Genomic DNA, 15,849 nt, shown 5'->3' on the forward strand with positions numbered 1-15,849 from the left:
CGCCGGGCACAGGCGGGGCAGGCGGCGGGCGGCGCTCACAGGCGGGCGCATGGACCCACTCGGGGAGATGGTGGGGATTGAGAATAGGAATCAAAACCTGTCCCTCCTCTGCCCGCAGCCCTCCATGGCTCCCTAGGACTTCTAGTCTCCAACATCAAGTCCTCCTGGGCCCACAGGGCCCTGCACAACCTGCCCGTCCCCTCCCTGCCCTCCCCTCCTCCCTCTCCCCCTCGCTCACTCTGCTCCAGCCACAGGGGGCTCCTCACTCTTCCTCCAACTCACAGGCCTGGCCCTGCCCCAGGGCCTTTGCACAGGCTACTCCTCTACCCCGTTGAGATCCATCAGGCCACAACGTTACCTCCTCAGAGAGAGCTTCCTTTTCTAATTTCCCTAAGGCCCTGTCCCAATCTGAAATGATCTCGTATTTATTCATTTTCTCTCTTGCTGTTCTCCCCGAAGGACCAGGAGCCCAGAAAGGCCAGGGCTGGGTCTGCCTGGTTCACCGCGGCACATAATCGACACTCACCAAATAGTTCCTGACTGAGCGGAGGAACCACAGAAGTCCCTCCGGAGTCTAACCACAATCTCTTCTGCTTTGTCTTGCTGAATACTACACAGTTCCTGACCTGGTCCCAGCTCTTAACAGTTTGAGAGGCGTCTCCACGGCCACCAGCTCATTGAAGCCTCCCACAAAGACCCTGTTGGGGAGAGGTGCTATTTATTACATATAACCCCCATTTTACAGAAGAAGAAACTGAGGCACAGATTAGTGTGATAACTTGCTCTTTGAATGAATGAACTTGGTATTGGGCCTCATTGTGACTTTTGCAGACCTGAGGCACTTTTGCTTTTGGGGGCTCCTTCGTCCGTTGAAATAGTATTTGTTGCTGTTGTTAGGTGCTGCAAGCTGGTTCCGACTCATAGCGACCCCGTGTACAACAGAACGAAACACTGCCCGGTCCTGCGCCGTCCTCACAATCGTGGCTATACTTGAGCCCATTGTTGCAGCCCCTGTGTCAATCCATCTCATGGAGGGTCTTCCTCTTTTTCACTGACCCTCTACTTTACCAAGCATGACGTCCTTCTCCAGGGACTGATCCCTCCTGATAATGTGTCCAAAGTATGTGAGATGTAGTCTCGCCATCCTTGCTTCTAAGAAGCATTCTGGTTGTACTTCTTACAAGACAGACTCGTTCTTTCTTCTGGCAGTCCTCGGTATATTCAATATTCTTTGCCAACGCCATAATTCAAAGGCATATTACAAATTATGTTTTATGACTGAGCTGGTATAAAGACGAATATAATCCAGTCTGGATTCATTACTCCATATTCATTATTATTATCTTCACTGTTTTCTTCTGGTTTCAAAAGGGATTAAGATTGAAGCATATCTATGGACCCTGGGCTTGGGGCCTCGTGTTCGTAGGGGGTACGTTAACTCCATCTGGGATTTGGGGGCAGAGGCTGGAATCTGGGACATCCACTCACTCTGTCCCACAGTTTTGAGGCCTTCCTAAGACCTTTTACTGTTACGGATTGAATTGTGTCCTCCCAAAAAATTCCTGTTGAAGTCCTAACCCCCTGGTACCTGTGAATGTGACCTTGTTTGCAAATAGAGTTTTTGCCGATACGGCGAAACCTGTGAGAGCCGGATCCTGACAGGACTGCCTTGTTTTTCCAGGTCTCACACGTTTTCTCCTTGCTCGGGTGCAGCCTCACCACTTTTCCACCCTCTCCTTTTAGTGGAAAATATTTTAGTTCTTCTCCGACCGGTTCCCATCTTCCACATGTTCCAGCGTTCGCAGGTTTTAGTGTATGATTGGTTAACAGGAGGTCACACTGGAGGAGGGGGCGTCCTAATCCTACGTGACCGAGGGCTTTAGAAGAAGCAGAGACACACAGACACAGGGCCCTAATCCAATCCTTATCAAAGAGAAGAGACTCAGAGAGACAGAGACACAGGGCAAGACAGACACAGATATTCGAAGGATGCTCCCACAAGCCAAGGACACCTGGAGCCACCAGACGGGGCAGAAGACAAGGGAGGGTCCTCCCCTAGAGCCTTCGGAGAGTGCGTGGCCCCGCAGGCACCCTGAATTTGGTCTTCTGGCCCCCACAACTTCGAAGCAATCAATTCCTGTTGTTTTAAACCACCCGGTTTGAGGTATTTTGTTACGGCAGCCCAGGGAAATTAATTCACCCAAGTAGGGATCCCTTATGCTGGGAGGATAAAGGGACCTTTTGAGAATCACTTGGTCATCATGCTACTTAAGCGGATGGAATTCCCACCAAGGGTGGTTTGTATGCCTCCCATGTCGGATGGCTCATTACCTTTCAGCCAGTTAGGAAGAAGTCCTTACCGAGGTTGAACACTGCCATATGGGATTGCACAGGCCCCCTGCTCTCTCTCCCTACCCCCATCAGCTTCCTCTGCCCCCATGCAGCCCCACCTGGAGACATTTGAAACCTGACCTGGGAGTCTCTGTTTTAGCTCTTGTGTTTGGGTGCGGTGGGTTAGAACCCCTGCTGAGAATGTGCATTTCTGCCAAGTTCACAGGCGATGCTAATGCTGCTAGTTAGGGACCAATTCTGAGAACCACTCGTTAGAGCTGTGGTTCTCAAAATTTATTATACGTAAGATTCACCTGGGAGATGTTGTTAAACTGTAGATTCTGATTCAGTATATCTGGGGGTGGAAATGCAAATACTCAGCAGGGGTTTGAACCAGGACAAACTGGTTCGTAGCCCTGGTTTGAGACTCCTAATGGGTGAGGCTGTGGGAACCCAGATTTCCCAGCTCAGGCCTGAGCCCAGAGATGGCTCGGAGAGTGCCTGCTGATTGAACTTAATTCCCCCAGCTGTCTTCTTTTCTTAGTTTAAAGCCTCTGTGATCTTTCCTTGCAGGCTGCTGAATCCAGCCCCTCCCCATCCTCTTTCCTCTTGCGGACATACCCTACTTTGACACCTGTCCTTGGCTCATCCATAACCTCTTCTGTCCTGGGGCTTCTACCTCTATTGATAAGACCTCAAAGTTGCACAGAAAGGTTCTTCGTTTCTCAAACCACCGATTCTGCTTAACTCTCCTGTGCCCCTGGAGATTAGGGTTGGTGAATCGCTAACCTGCCTCTGACCTCTCCCCCCAGTGCTCCCCAACTTCAAGCTCTGCCCTTCACTTGCTGGGTGACTTTGGGTAAGTCACTCCACTTCTCTGAGTTTCCAGTTTAAGGACCAAGTTCCAGCCATTCTGCATATGAAATCCATCATGTCCCTCTGTCCCCAGGCCCCTATCATTGCTCTCTTGGACTCTGCCTCCCCCTCCCCCTGGTCTCTGACCCCCCCAATATGCCTTCTCCCCAAAGAAGCTGGATGGAGCTTTAAAAATGTAAAGCAGGCCCCATCCCTGCTCTGCTCACAGCCCTCCAGGGCTCCCACCTCCCTTGGGTAAAAGCCCAAGTCCTCCCTGTGGCCCACAGTGCCCTGTGTGACCTGCCCCGTCCCCTCCCTGTCCTCCCCTCCTCCTCTCTCCCCCTCGCTCACTCTGCTGCAGCCACATGGGCCTCCTCACTGTTCCTCCAACATGCTAGGCCGGGTCCTGCCTCAGGGCCTTTGCATGGGCTGTTTCCTCGGCTTGAAACACTCTCTCCCCTTCTCTTCTCCTAAGGAATTCTGCCATCCTCCAGCTCTCACCTCGAACATCACCTCCTGCATGAAGCCCGTCCAGATCACCGAGGCTCGCACAAGGCGCCCAGCTCCTTGTAACCCCTTCCACACTCATAAGGGACTCGTACTCTATGCACTGATGGTTTCACTCTCTGCCTCCCCTGCTGGACGGCAGCCCCACAAGGGCAGGGGTCTTTGTCTGTCTGGATCACTGCTGTGCCTCCAGCATTGAGAACAGGGCCTGAGACACAGTAAAACCAAAAACCCCTTGCCGTCAAGTCAATTCCGACTCATAGTGACCCTATAGGACAGAAGAGAACTGCCCTGTAGGGTTTCCAGGAAGCAGCTGGTGGATTCTAACTGCCAACCTTTTGGTTAGCAGCCCAGCTCTTAACTGTTATGCCATCAGGGCTCCTGAGACACAGTAGGTGCTTAATAAATGTTGTCAAATGAAGAATGAAAAATGAAACCAATGCATGATGCTATCCTGGGTAGTGGGGAGACTCTGTCCTTGTGGACCCTAAGACCTAAGTACCCCAAGTCTGGGGAACAAACCCCACTGCACCCGACCCTCCTGGGTTAGATAAACTCGAGAGGTGGTGGTTACTAGGGATCCCAGCAAATCGTGGGGTTCCGTCTCCCTCCTCGAGGCCCAACTCTCCTGGGACCCAGACAGCATTGGTCGTGAAGCCGGGAAGTCCAGGTTCCAGACCATTTCTCCAACGGGGGAACAGCAGGGCCAGAGAGGGCTAGCCACTGACCCAAAGTCAGACAGCAAGGCCAGGCTCAGACCCGCCTGTCTGATCTAGAACGGCATTGATAGAAGGTTTCAGAGTCCCATGGTGGACGACAGGCCAGCTCCTGGAGCTAGGGGGACAGATGGGTGGATGGCGGACAGACAGACACGGGGGCATTGGCCTTCCCGCCCCAGGCCTCACAGCCCGCCCTGCCCCAGCTTACGTCCAGAGCTGCCCCGGAATTTCTCCTCGCCCCATCCGGCTGGGCCCCAGCTGAAGGGACGTGGCCTTAGCCCCCGGAAGCTTCCAGAAGGGTGCCTGGTCTTAGGGGTGGACACCATAGCCCTTCCCTGAACTGAACCAGGCAACAGCCCCACCCCTCCTTCCCTGGCCCTTGACTATGGTTCAGCCAGGGAGAGGAGGGTGTGGGCCCCCTTCCTGGGGTCTCAGGACCCAGAGATGGAGGGGTGTGGGTGGTGTCACACAGCGCTCAGAGCCTGAGTCCCCTGTTTCCCAGCCGGTTAACGTGGGCACCCCCAAAGCCTCCCTGCACCCAAACGTCCCATCGTAGGCCCCTGCGTCACCCCGAGTTGTGCCAAAACCTGCACAAAGACTTTCAAGACCTGCCAATGCGCTTGGCCAACTCCGAGAGAGCCGCCGCCCTCGGCGCCCTCAGGGGCCTCGAAACCGACAGACTTGGGCTCTTAACGCGGTCTGGGCAGCTCGGACATTTCTCCAAGTGGAAGGTTCCGGAATCACTTTCCTCTCAATTGCCTGGTCTCAGGATCACCACCTCTGACCAGCTCCCCCTATTTTTCAGATGCCCAGGGAGGGGTCGCGGCCACTGAAAGGCACACAGGAGCCCACCCTACGTGCTCAGATGTCCCGGAACCTGAGAGGCCGGAACACGGGGCGAGAGCCCCCCCGACAGCCACCCGCGCCCCCACTCACCATCCACCACATCTTGGCGGTCATGTCGTAGCAGAGCTGCCATTTGACTGAGGTCTCCCCCGGCTTGCTGGACACAGGCGGTCCGGGCACCTCCATGCTGAGGCGGAGGATGAGGGTGGTCCTGAGGCACCTTATTCCAACAGGGCAGGCGGCGTGGAGTGGAAGTCCGAGCGTCCCACCCACATGGTGCTGGGCAAGGGGGCGTCGGAAGAGGGTGTGTCGGACCAGGACCCTCAGAGGTGGCGAGCATAGACGAGAGAGAGAGAGGGAGAGAGAGAGAGGAGACACCAGGCCAGGCTCTACAGAGTGACCACCCACAACCCAAGAAGGCGTGTGTGTGCGTGTGTGTGTGTGTGTGTGTGTGTGTGTGTGTGTGTGTGTGTGGCGGTGGTTGGCACAATCAGAACAAGCCGTGGATTTGTGAATAAGACTGAGACTTTGATTGGGGAGGTGGCCCCATCCCGCCCCCCGGCAGGAGTGCGGCTGCTCTGGCCTCACCTCTTTGCACTCAGCTACCACTAACTCCAGTTCAGGCAGCAAGTACCAGACATGGTGGCCTGGGGCCGCAGGTCGGGGCAGGCAGGAGGCTGCCTCCACCTCTCCCACCCGCCCACCCCTCCATCTCTTCCAAGACGCCCGCTCAGGAAGACGCCCGGGGACGTGTAGCAGAGCCACTGTAGGCTCCAGGCGGGGATCTGAGTCGCGGCACCGAGGACGGGTAAGTTTGGAAAGGTGGAATTAGCGAGCGGCTCTCAGGGAGGGAGACAGGGGAACTGGAAGGCTCTGGGTCTGGAAAGAGGAGACCGGGTTGAGCGTGACCTTGGACATGTCATTGTCTCTCCTTGGGCGTCAGTGACACAGCTCACCCCCACAGGGTGGCTGTTATCAGAAAAATGGAAACTAACAAGGGTTGGAAGGAGCTCTGGTGGCGCAGCGGTTAAGCATTAGGCTGCTAACCAAAAGTTCGAACTCACCAGCCATGCTCCGCGGGAGAATAGACCTGGCAATCTGTTCTTTTAAAGATTTACAGCCTTGGAAACCCTATGGGGCAGTTCTGCCCCATAGCTATGAGTCTTCCCCACGGCTATGAGTCGCAATTGACTTGAAGGCAACGGGTTGAACAAATGTTGGCGAGGATGTGGAGAAATTGGAACCCTCGTACATTGCTGGCGCAGCCGCTGTGGAAAACAGTCTGGTGGTCCCTCAAAAAGTTAAACATAGAACCGCCATATGACCCAGCAATTCCGCTCCTAGGTATATACCCAAGAGACTTGAAAGCAGGGACTCAAACAGAAACCTGTCCACCAATGTTCACTGCAGCACAATTCACAATCACCAAAAGGTAGAAACAACCCAAGTGTCCATCAGTAGATGATATATACACACAATGTGGTCCAGCCATACCACGGAATATTAAGCAGCCACGAAAAGGAATGAAGTTCTGATACACGCTATGGGCAGAGGAACCTTGAAAACACTATGCTGAGTGAAATACATCGAACACAAAAACGAACACTGTATGGTCCCACTGATAGGAACGATCTAGACGAGACAGATACAGAGAGACAGAAAGTAGATCAGAGGTTACCAGGTGCTGGGGGCAGGAGAATGGGAGTTACTGCTGAAGAGGGACTGAGTTTCTGTCTGGGGGGATGATAAACTTTGGGAAATGCATAGCAGTTGCACAACATGGTCAGTGTCATTAATGTCACTGAATTGTACACTTAATACAATTAAACATGGTTAAAATGGCAACCTTTTTGTTGTATATATTTCACCACAATGAAGAGAAATTTTTAAATGGTGGTAACAAGTAATCACCAAGGATAGGAGAGTGGGGACAAGATGCAAAAAGCCCACTGAAGGGACTCTTGTTAGTGGCCATTGAGTCAATTCTAGCTCATGGTGACCCTGTGTGTGCAGAGGAGAACTGCCCCATAGGATTTTCAAGGCTGTGAACTTTCAGAAGCAGATCTCCAGGCCTGTCTTCCTAGGCACCTTTGGATGGGTTCAAACTGTTAACCTTTTGGCTAGAAGTCGAGCGCTTAACCGTTTGCACCACCCAGGGACTCCACCGAAGGGGATGCTATTCTCATTATTTCAATATTTCCTTCCTTCGCCCACTCTGGACCAGGGACAAGCCAGGAGTTCCTTTAATTGCATCATCTAATCACCACTGTGCATTTATGGAGCACCGAGTGTGTACCCAAGCCAGAGGAGAAGGGGCTGGTGGCTGATCTGTGTGGGTTGGCTTTCCTGGGCTTACACCAGCAGCGGGAGGGACTGAAGTTAGACAGAAGGAAGAACTTCCCGGAGAAAGGCTGCCTGTTAGCTCTGAAATGGCAGCCTGTTGACTAGGAGTGGACAGAGGGAGCTAGAGATGTTGAGCAGCATCTTCCTAAAGCATGGAGCTGGCTGGCTCCCTCGCCTCTTTGAACCCCTTCCATAGCCCCCAGAGCCTCCAGGATAAAGTCCCAACTCCCTCCTGGGCTGGCTTCCTCCTTCCAGAAGGCTCCACATTCTTCCACAACTCCAGGCCTTTGCCTGAACAGTTCTCTCTGCCTGGTATGCCCTTCCTCCTTTCATCACCCAGGAACTCCTATGCATCCTGCAAAACCCAGCCCTGAAATCCCCACCCCTGGAGGGTGAGACGAGTCCCTGGGTGGTGAAAATGGTGAACACGCTCAGCTGCTAACCAAAAGATCGGAAGTTCAAGTGCATCCAGAGGTGTCTCAGAAGAAAGGTCTGGCAATCTACTTCTGAAAAATCAGCCATTGAAAACCTTACGGAGCATACATCTACTCTGACACACATGGGGTTGTCATGAGTTGGCGTTAACTTGATGGCAACTGGATCTGAAGGGTGAGACAGTTAGATAGACAGAGACAAAGAGATAAAGGGAGAGATAAAGACAGTGAGAGACAAGAGAGAGACAGAGCAAGAAAGACTGACACCCAACGACACGCTGTCACCATCCATGCCCACTTAGCGCCATTACTTATTTCTTGCCCATCTCCCCGAGGGCAGTGTTGGCTCCACCAGGCCAGGGTTTTGTCAGTCTTGTTCATTTTACTTTGGCTCAGTGCCTGGAACAGTGTCTGGCACAGAGTGGGCGCCCTGTAATATATTTGTTGAATGGATGAAGGAACTAATAAGGGGTCAGGATTTTGCAAACATTGGAGTTCCCCCACTGACTTACAAAAGGCATTTCCATCTTGGCACAAAAGATGCAGGTCTGGCAAAGGCGGGTGGGGCAGGGCCTGGGCTCATGTGGCCTGAGCAGCCCGCCCCCTCCCCGGCCATCTCACCCAGCCGAGGCCGGGAGAGCCCAGCCCGGCGGACGCGGTTCGCCCACATGGAGGCCCCCGCCCCGTAACTATAATTTGCCTCAGTACCTTGTGGTCGTAGGAGACAATTACCCCACAGATGTGCGGTTGGAGCGAGGCATTCAGACGGCGGGTCACAGCCCTGGCCTCGGCGGAAGGCAGATGTGGGAGGCAGCCTTCAAACGGGAAGGCCGAGAGAGAGAGAGAGAGAGAGAGAGAGAGACAGAGAGACAGAGAGACAGAGAGAGACAGAGAGAGACAGAGAAAGAGAGAGAGGAGCAGAGAGCAAGGCAGAGAGAGAGGGAGAGAGAGGCATAGAGACCGGGGCAGAGAGGGAGAGAAAGACAAAGAGAGAATAACAGAAAAAAAAAACAGAAACACAGAGACAGAGAAACAGAGACCGACGCAGAGACAGGAACACAGAGAGAAAAATGGAAAAAGAGAGACAGGAAGAGTGAAAGAGAGAGAGGCGGAGACTGTGAGAGGCACAGAGTCAGTCATCCGACATTTATTGAGTTCCTGCTGCATGCCAGGCCCTGTACTGAGCTCTGGGGACATAGCAGGACCAACCCTGCCCTTGGGAAGCTCATATTAGATAATTACATACATCCATACTTAAATGAAGGTGCCATATTCTGCTGGGGAGAATTCTGGGAAGTCCTGGCCTTGCTCAAGCCACACCATCGCTGCCTGGAAGCCCACCCTAGCCTCCTGAAGAGTTCCCTGCTTTGACCGGGTTTCCTCTGCAGAATGTTCTCCACACAGCAGCCAGATGGGATTGTGTCACCCCTGTGTTAATTGAAAACCCTCCAAAGGCTTCTTACTGTCTTCGGGATAAAGATCAATGTCCTCACCGGGTCTCCAGGACCTGGGACACCTGTGCTAGCTTCTCTCACCTCTGGTCACCCCCGGCTCCCCCGTGAGTGGAAGGAGGTGAGAACAAGTTTTCAGGTTTAGAGGAACAGCGAGGAGGCCCATGTGACTGGAGCGGAGTGAGCGAGGAGGAGGGGAGGGCAAGGAGGGGCCGGGGCAGGTCGTGCAGGGCCCAGTGAGCCGCGCGGGGAGGACTTGGGCTTTTTACCCAACGGAGGTGGGAGCCCTGGAGGGCGGTGAGCAGAGGTGGGGGGGGGTGGGAACCCTGGAGGGCTGGGGGGGGGGGGGGGGACAGGCCCTGACTCAGGTGCTCACGGGCGCCCTCTGGCCGCTGTGAGGGGAACAGACTGTGGGGGGCGAGGGCGGAGCCGGGGGACCAGGGCGGAGGCGACTGCACAGGGCCAGGCGGGCGATGAAGAGGCTGGACCAGGTGGAGGCAAGAGGAGGGGAGAAGTGGGCAGATTCTGGATAGATTGTGAAGGCAGAGGCGACCAGACTTGCTAGTAAATTGGATTTGGAACATGAATATGGACCCTGCCTTCAATACCGCCCACCTACCCACCCACCCACACAGGCGCCTCTGTCCAGGCTCTGGAGCTGTCCGCGACCCCCGGTGCTGAAGCCCCAGCTCCGCAGCATCGCCGGTGCCCCAGCCTGAAGCTTGAGTATCCCTGGATTTCACCCAGGACAGTAAAGCTATTTCGTTGCCATTGGTCTGCGCTGGTTTCTATGCCCTGCATATCTCAACCTGCATTTTATAGACGTGCAAACTGAGGCCCAAGAAAGGCAGGCATGAGCTCACGCCCACACTGACAGTCGTGGTTACTGCTCCTTTAAGGATCACGAAATGCGACACTCCTGACGTCACAATCACCCAGGCTCAGAAGACAGGCTTGAGCTCAGGATGACGATTGGCTGATGGCCTCATGAATACGTAGATCACCCCACCTCCATCTCGCTCCGATAGGCTCAGGAAAGAGAAGGGGCGGGGAAGAGGCAGAGCTGGGGGCGGGGCTGGAAACGGAGCCTGCGGGGGCGTGGTTTGTTGCTACGGAGCGTGGTTTGTTGCTACGGAGCGTGGTTTGTCGCTACAGGTGCCGGTTAGATCGCGGGAGAGAAAGCTTTTGTGTTGCGTCAGGCCGCTCGAGATGTCCCACCCTGGACTTTCTGGAGGGTGGCTTATGAGGGAGGGTGTATGAGTGCAAGCTTCTCCCCATCCATCACTGGCTCCTTCTTGTCATTCACGACTCAGCGCAAACGTCACCTCCTCCGAGAAGCCCTCCTGACCACCCCTCCCACCTCGGATTGCAGCATCCAAAATGATCTCATGTATTTGCTCATTTGTTCACTGTCTCCTCCATTAGAACGTCACCTCCCCCAAATGTTTTTGTACATTTTTTCGCTGCCATGTCCCCAGTGCACACAGTAGGCACTCAATAAATATTTGCTGACGCTCAAATCCAGTAGGAGTGATATCCATGGAGTTCACTTTGTTGACTGGGGAGGAGGCCTTGGTTTGCCTTATAATGTTACGTTATGATAACAACGCTATCGTGTGTATTAATTAATCTCGGGCCATCACAACAATTCTGGGTGGCGCATACGAGCGAGTTCCATTTTACAGATAGGGCAACTGAGGCTTGGAGAGAGAACAAGGCCATCAAAGAGCATGCAAATTTCAGGGAGACAAGGGCAGGGGAAATGGCATGTGCAAAGGATCGGTGGGGGGACCAACACGACAAGTTCATGCACTATTAAGACGTTCAGACTGAAGAGGGGAGAGGGGAGGCCAGACTGATCCTGAAGGCTTTAAGGGAAATGGCTCAGAAGTCTGGACATGGTGATTTTTGCACCCCAGGAGAGAGAGGCTTGGAGCCCCTTTACCATCTCCTCCAGCCCCCGCCCGCCCAGCACTCGGCACACAGTCTGAGCTTAATAAAAGCATGCCGCACTTCAAGTGAAGGCGCTAACAACGAAGGCATGGGTCTCTGTTGCCCCCTGGTGGTAGTCTGGGGCGAAACCTCTGGACAAGTGAATTTTCAACGGTTGATTTCTTTAAACACTAACGCCTACACTGGGCCAGGCTCTGTTCCGAAGGCCTTATAAATATGAACTCATTCATCCCCCACAACAACTCTGCGAAGCGTGTGCCTGATGAGCCCCATTTTCCAAAGGAAACTGAGCCGAAGAGAGATTCTTGTCCAAGGTCGCAGAGCTGGTAAGTGGCAAAACCCGGATTCAAACTCGGATGTCGGCACCAGACTTAACCACTATCCTCGGCTGCCTGGTGGGACATTTAGGAAGTAGCTACAGTGTGCTGCCAACACCTGTCTGTCAGTTTATCGTCCTGTGCTGGCTTACGTGCTGTTGTGATGCCGGAAGCTATGCCACCAGCATTTCAAACACCAGCAGGATCACCCACGGTGGGCAGGTTTCAGTGGCGCTTCCAGACTAAGACAGACTAGGAAGAAAGGCCTGGCGATCTACTTCCAAATATCTGCCAATGAAACCTTGTGGATGTCAACAGAATATTGTCAGATAGAGTGTGGGAAGATGAGCCCCCTAGGTTGAAAGGTACTCGAAATACACAGTGGCCGCAACCATGGACTCGAGCAGACCTCCGATCGTGAGGGTGGCTCCGGACCAGGCAGTGTTTTGTTCTCTTGTGCATGGGATTCACCACGAGTTGGGGCCAATTCAGTGACAACTAACAACAATACTTTTTGTTTTTCGTCCACAGTCCTGGGGATGAGGGGGCGGGGACAGTGTCTGGTACACAGTAGGTGCCTAATAACAAAAGGATCTCCATAATCCAATCCCTGCTGATCCCAGCAGCCTCTTCTTGGCTTAGTAACCCATTGTCCTCGGGTCGATTCCGACTCAGAGCGACCCTATAGGACAGAGTAGAACCACCCCATAGGGTTTCCAAGAAGTGGCTGGTGGATTTGAACTGCCAACCTCTTGGTTAGCAGCCGAGCTCTGAACCACTGCGCCACCAGGGCGCCAGTGCTCAGTGCTTGCCTCAGTGCTGCTGCCTTAACCAATCTTTCCTCGACCATCACAATGTCTCAAGCCTCTGAGCCTTCACCCAGGCCGTTCCTTCCCCCCAGAAACCCTTCCAGGCTGATTCCGACACACCCTTCCAGCTCCCACTCTGGCTCTGCCTTGTTCTCTCTGTAGGAACTCGAGCAAGGCGCTTCCAGTCTCTGAGCCTCAGTCACCTCAACTGTACAATGGGAATGAGTTGTCAATAAGAGGATTAAAAGGCATGCTTTCTGCATATACCTGGCAGGATAGGAAGTAGCTCATTAAATAAAGTGGTTAGTCTCATTCCCACCCATTTCTTTACTTTTTTTTTTTATTACAGTGAAAATACAACGAAACTTTCCCCAGTTCAACCACTTTCCCATGTACAATTCAGTGACAAGGATCACATTCTTTGTACAGACTTTGTTGCTGTCCTGTTCCAAATCAGTCCACCGCCATTAACATAACCTCATTGCCCCCTAAGCAAACAGCTCCCTCTTCCCCTCCCCACCCCCCAGCCCTGGGTTTCTGTATGTTTGCTTATTTCATATAAGTGAGATCATACAGTTCTTGTCCTTTCGTGACTGCTTCTTCTGCTCAGCATGTCTTCAAGGTTCACCCATGTGGTGGCATACAGCAGGACTTCGTTTCTCTTCAAGGCTGAGCATTCCCATCAGTTTTGAAAGGTTAGGCTCGAGTGTGGCTGCCTCCACCTATTCACCCCCACTTGCCCCGCCACCAGCCTGGAGTCCAGTGCCTTCCACCCCAGGATGCTGTCTCAGGAAGTTTTTGGGGAGTGGACGTTGAGGCTTCCACTGCAGTGGGGTGGGAAGCTATGCAATTTTCCTCCAGCTAAATCCACATCCATCTTCCCACCCTCCTCATTCATTCCTCAAACCCTGAGACATTATCTGAGGCCAGCCTCATCGCTCCAGTCCAATGCCAGCACTCTGGTCCAAGCCCTGGTCTCCTTGATGTTGCCTCTGCTGCTCTCCACCCTGGAGTCCTGCCCAAATACTCTGATCTCAATTCCCACAGTACCCGCTCTCAAGCTTAGGCCTTCGCACAGGCTGCACCCTCTGCCTGGACATTTCGTCCCCAAGGGAGTCCTTACTTCTCCTTTATGGCTCACCTTCTTGGGGACACCTGCCTAGCTCTGGTGGCACAATGATTAAGTGCTTGGCTGCTAACCAAAAAGTTGGAGGTTCGAACCTACCCAGCGGCTCTGTGGGAGAAAGACCTGGTGATCTGCTCCAGTAAAGATTCCAGCCTAGAAAACCCTACGAGGCAGTTCTACTCTGTCACATGGGGTTGCTGAGAGTTGGAATCGACTCAATGGCACCCAATAACAACAGCAACAGTCTGGCTGGGTAAGGTCCAATGGAGAAATCTTCTCCCTTAAATTCCAATTAAAAAATCGTGTAACAAGTGTTGGCGAGGATGTGGAGAAACTGGAACCCTCACGCAATGCTGGTGGGATTGTAAAATGGTGCAGCCACTGTGGAAAACAGTCTGGTGGTTCCCCAAAAGAGTTTAATATAGAGTTACCATATGACCCAGCAATTCCACTTCTAGGTATATATCCAAGAGAAATGAAAACAGGTGTTCAAACAAAAATTTGTTTAGGCCTTTTCACAGCAGCATGATTCACAACAGCCAAAAAGTGGAAACAAGCCAGGCGTCCATCAGCGGATGAATGGACGGACACAATGTGGTCCATCCACGAAATGGAATATTACTCAGCCATAAAAAGGAACGAAGTCCTGAAGTACATGTTACAACATAGATGAACTCTGAAAGCCTTACGCTCAGCAAAAGAAGCCAGACACAAAAGGCCACATACGTTAGGATTCCGTTGATATGAAACGTCCAGACATAGGCAAATCCATAGAGAAAGTGGATTAGTGGTTGCCTAGGGATTGGAAACCCTAGTGGTGTAGTGGTTAAGAGCTCAGGCTGCTAACCAAAAGGTCAGCAGTTCAAATCCACCAGGTGCTCCTTGGAAACCCTATGGGGCAGTTCTACCCTGTCCTATAGGGTCACTATGAGTCGGAATCAACTCGACGCCAATGGGTTTGGGTTAGGGGTTGGAGAAGGGAGAAGGGGGAGTGATTGTTGAGGGGTATGGGGTCTCCTTTTGGGGTGATGAGAATGTTCTGGAGGTAAACAGTGGTGATGGTTCCACAACACTGTGAATGTTCTTAATACAACCAAACTGTACATTTTTAAATGGTTACAATGGTGTATTTTAGCACAATAAAAACATGGTGTAATTTGTTGCACAGATTCTCTCTTCTCCACTGTGCTGCCCCCATGAGGGCAGAGACCAGAGTCCCGTCAGCCACTGCTGTGTCCCTGGTGACCGGTACAGGAACAGGCATTCAGTAGGTGCTCAATAAATGTTTGCTGAATGAATGTGCAAGAGAATAAACAAGTAAATGCATCTGGTCTTCTTGAGAAAGAACACCCCATCTCTTCAACTTCCAGATTAATCAGACAGAATCTCAGACATTAGAATTCCAGGCCTTCCTTCTCGGAGTATCTCCTCCCGCATCCCCCTCCATCACCCCAAGTTTGGCTTCATCTCTAGCCTAGTGGGCAGTGGTGGTTCAGGGGTAGAATTCTCTGCCTTCCATGTGGGAGACACGGGTTTGATTCCTGGCCAGTACACCTTGTGCACAGCCACCACCCGTCTGCCAGTGGAGACTGGCGTGTTGCTAGGATGCTGAACAGGTTTCAGCGGAGCTTCTAGACTAAGACAGACTAGGAAGAAAGGCCTGGCGATCAGCTTCTAAAAATCAGTCAATGAAAACCCTACGGATCACATCAGTCTGACCCACAACTAATCGTGGGGATGGCGCGGGACTGGGCAGCATTTCGTCCACTGTGCATGGGGTTGCTATGAGTGGAGGGCCGACTCCACGGCAGTGAACAACCACATCTCTAGCCCCGGCAACCAGCACGGCCATATGCGCTCGGCACACAGCTTTATCGACAAGAGCGAGAGAATAAGGGTGGGGGACCAGTCCTTTAGCAAGTAAAACTTTTATTAAATAAATTTTCAGTTTCTTCAGACCAAAGAGGCGTTTTGGACATTAAGACGATGCTTGTTGCTTCTCACTGAAACACAGGACAGTCACAAGAACGTCTCCGGCCACAGAAAATCCTCTGACACGAAATTCAAACCAAGTCAACCCAAAGTTCCCTCTAAGTCCTTTTCTTGCCTTTCTTGATATTTCCTCGTGTGTGTGTGTGTGTGTGTGTGTGTGTGTGTG

This window comes from Trichechus manatus, unplaced genomic scaffold, assembly GCF_000243295.1.
Source record: "Trichechus manatus latirostris isolate Lorelei unplaced genomic scaffold, TriManLat1.0 scaffold00057, whole genome shotgun sequence".
In the NCBI taxonomy this organism is placed as follows: domain Eukaryota; kingdom Metazoa; phylum Chordata; class Mammalia; order Sirenia; family Trichechidae; genus Trichechus; species Trichechus manatus.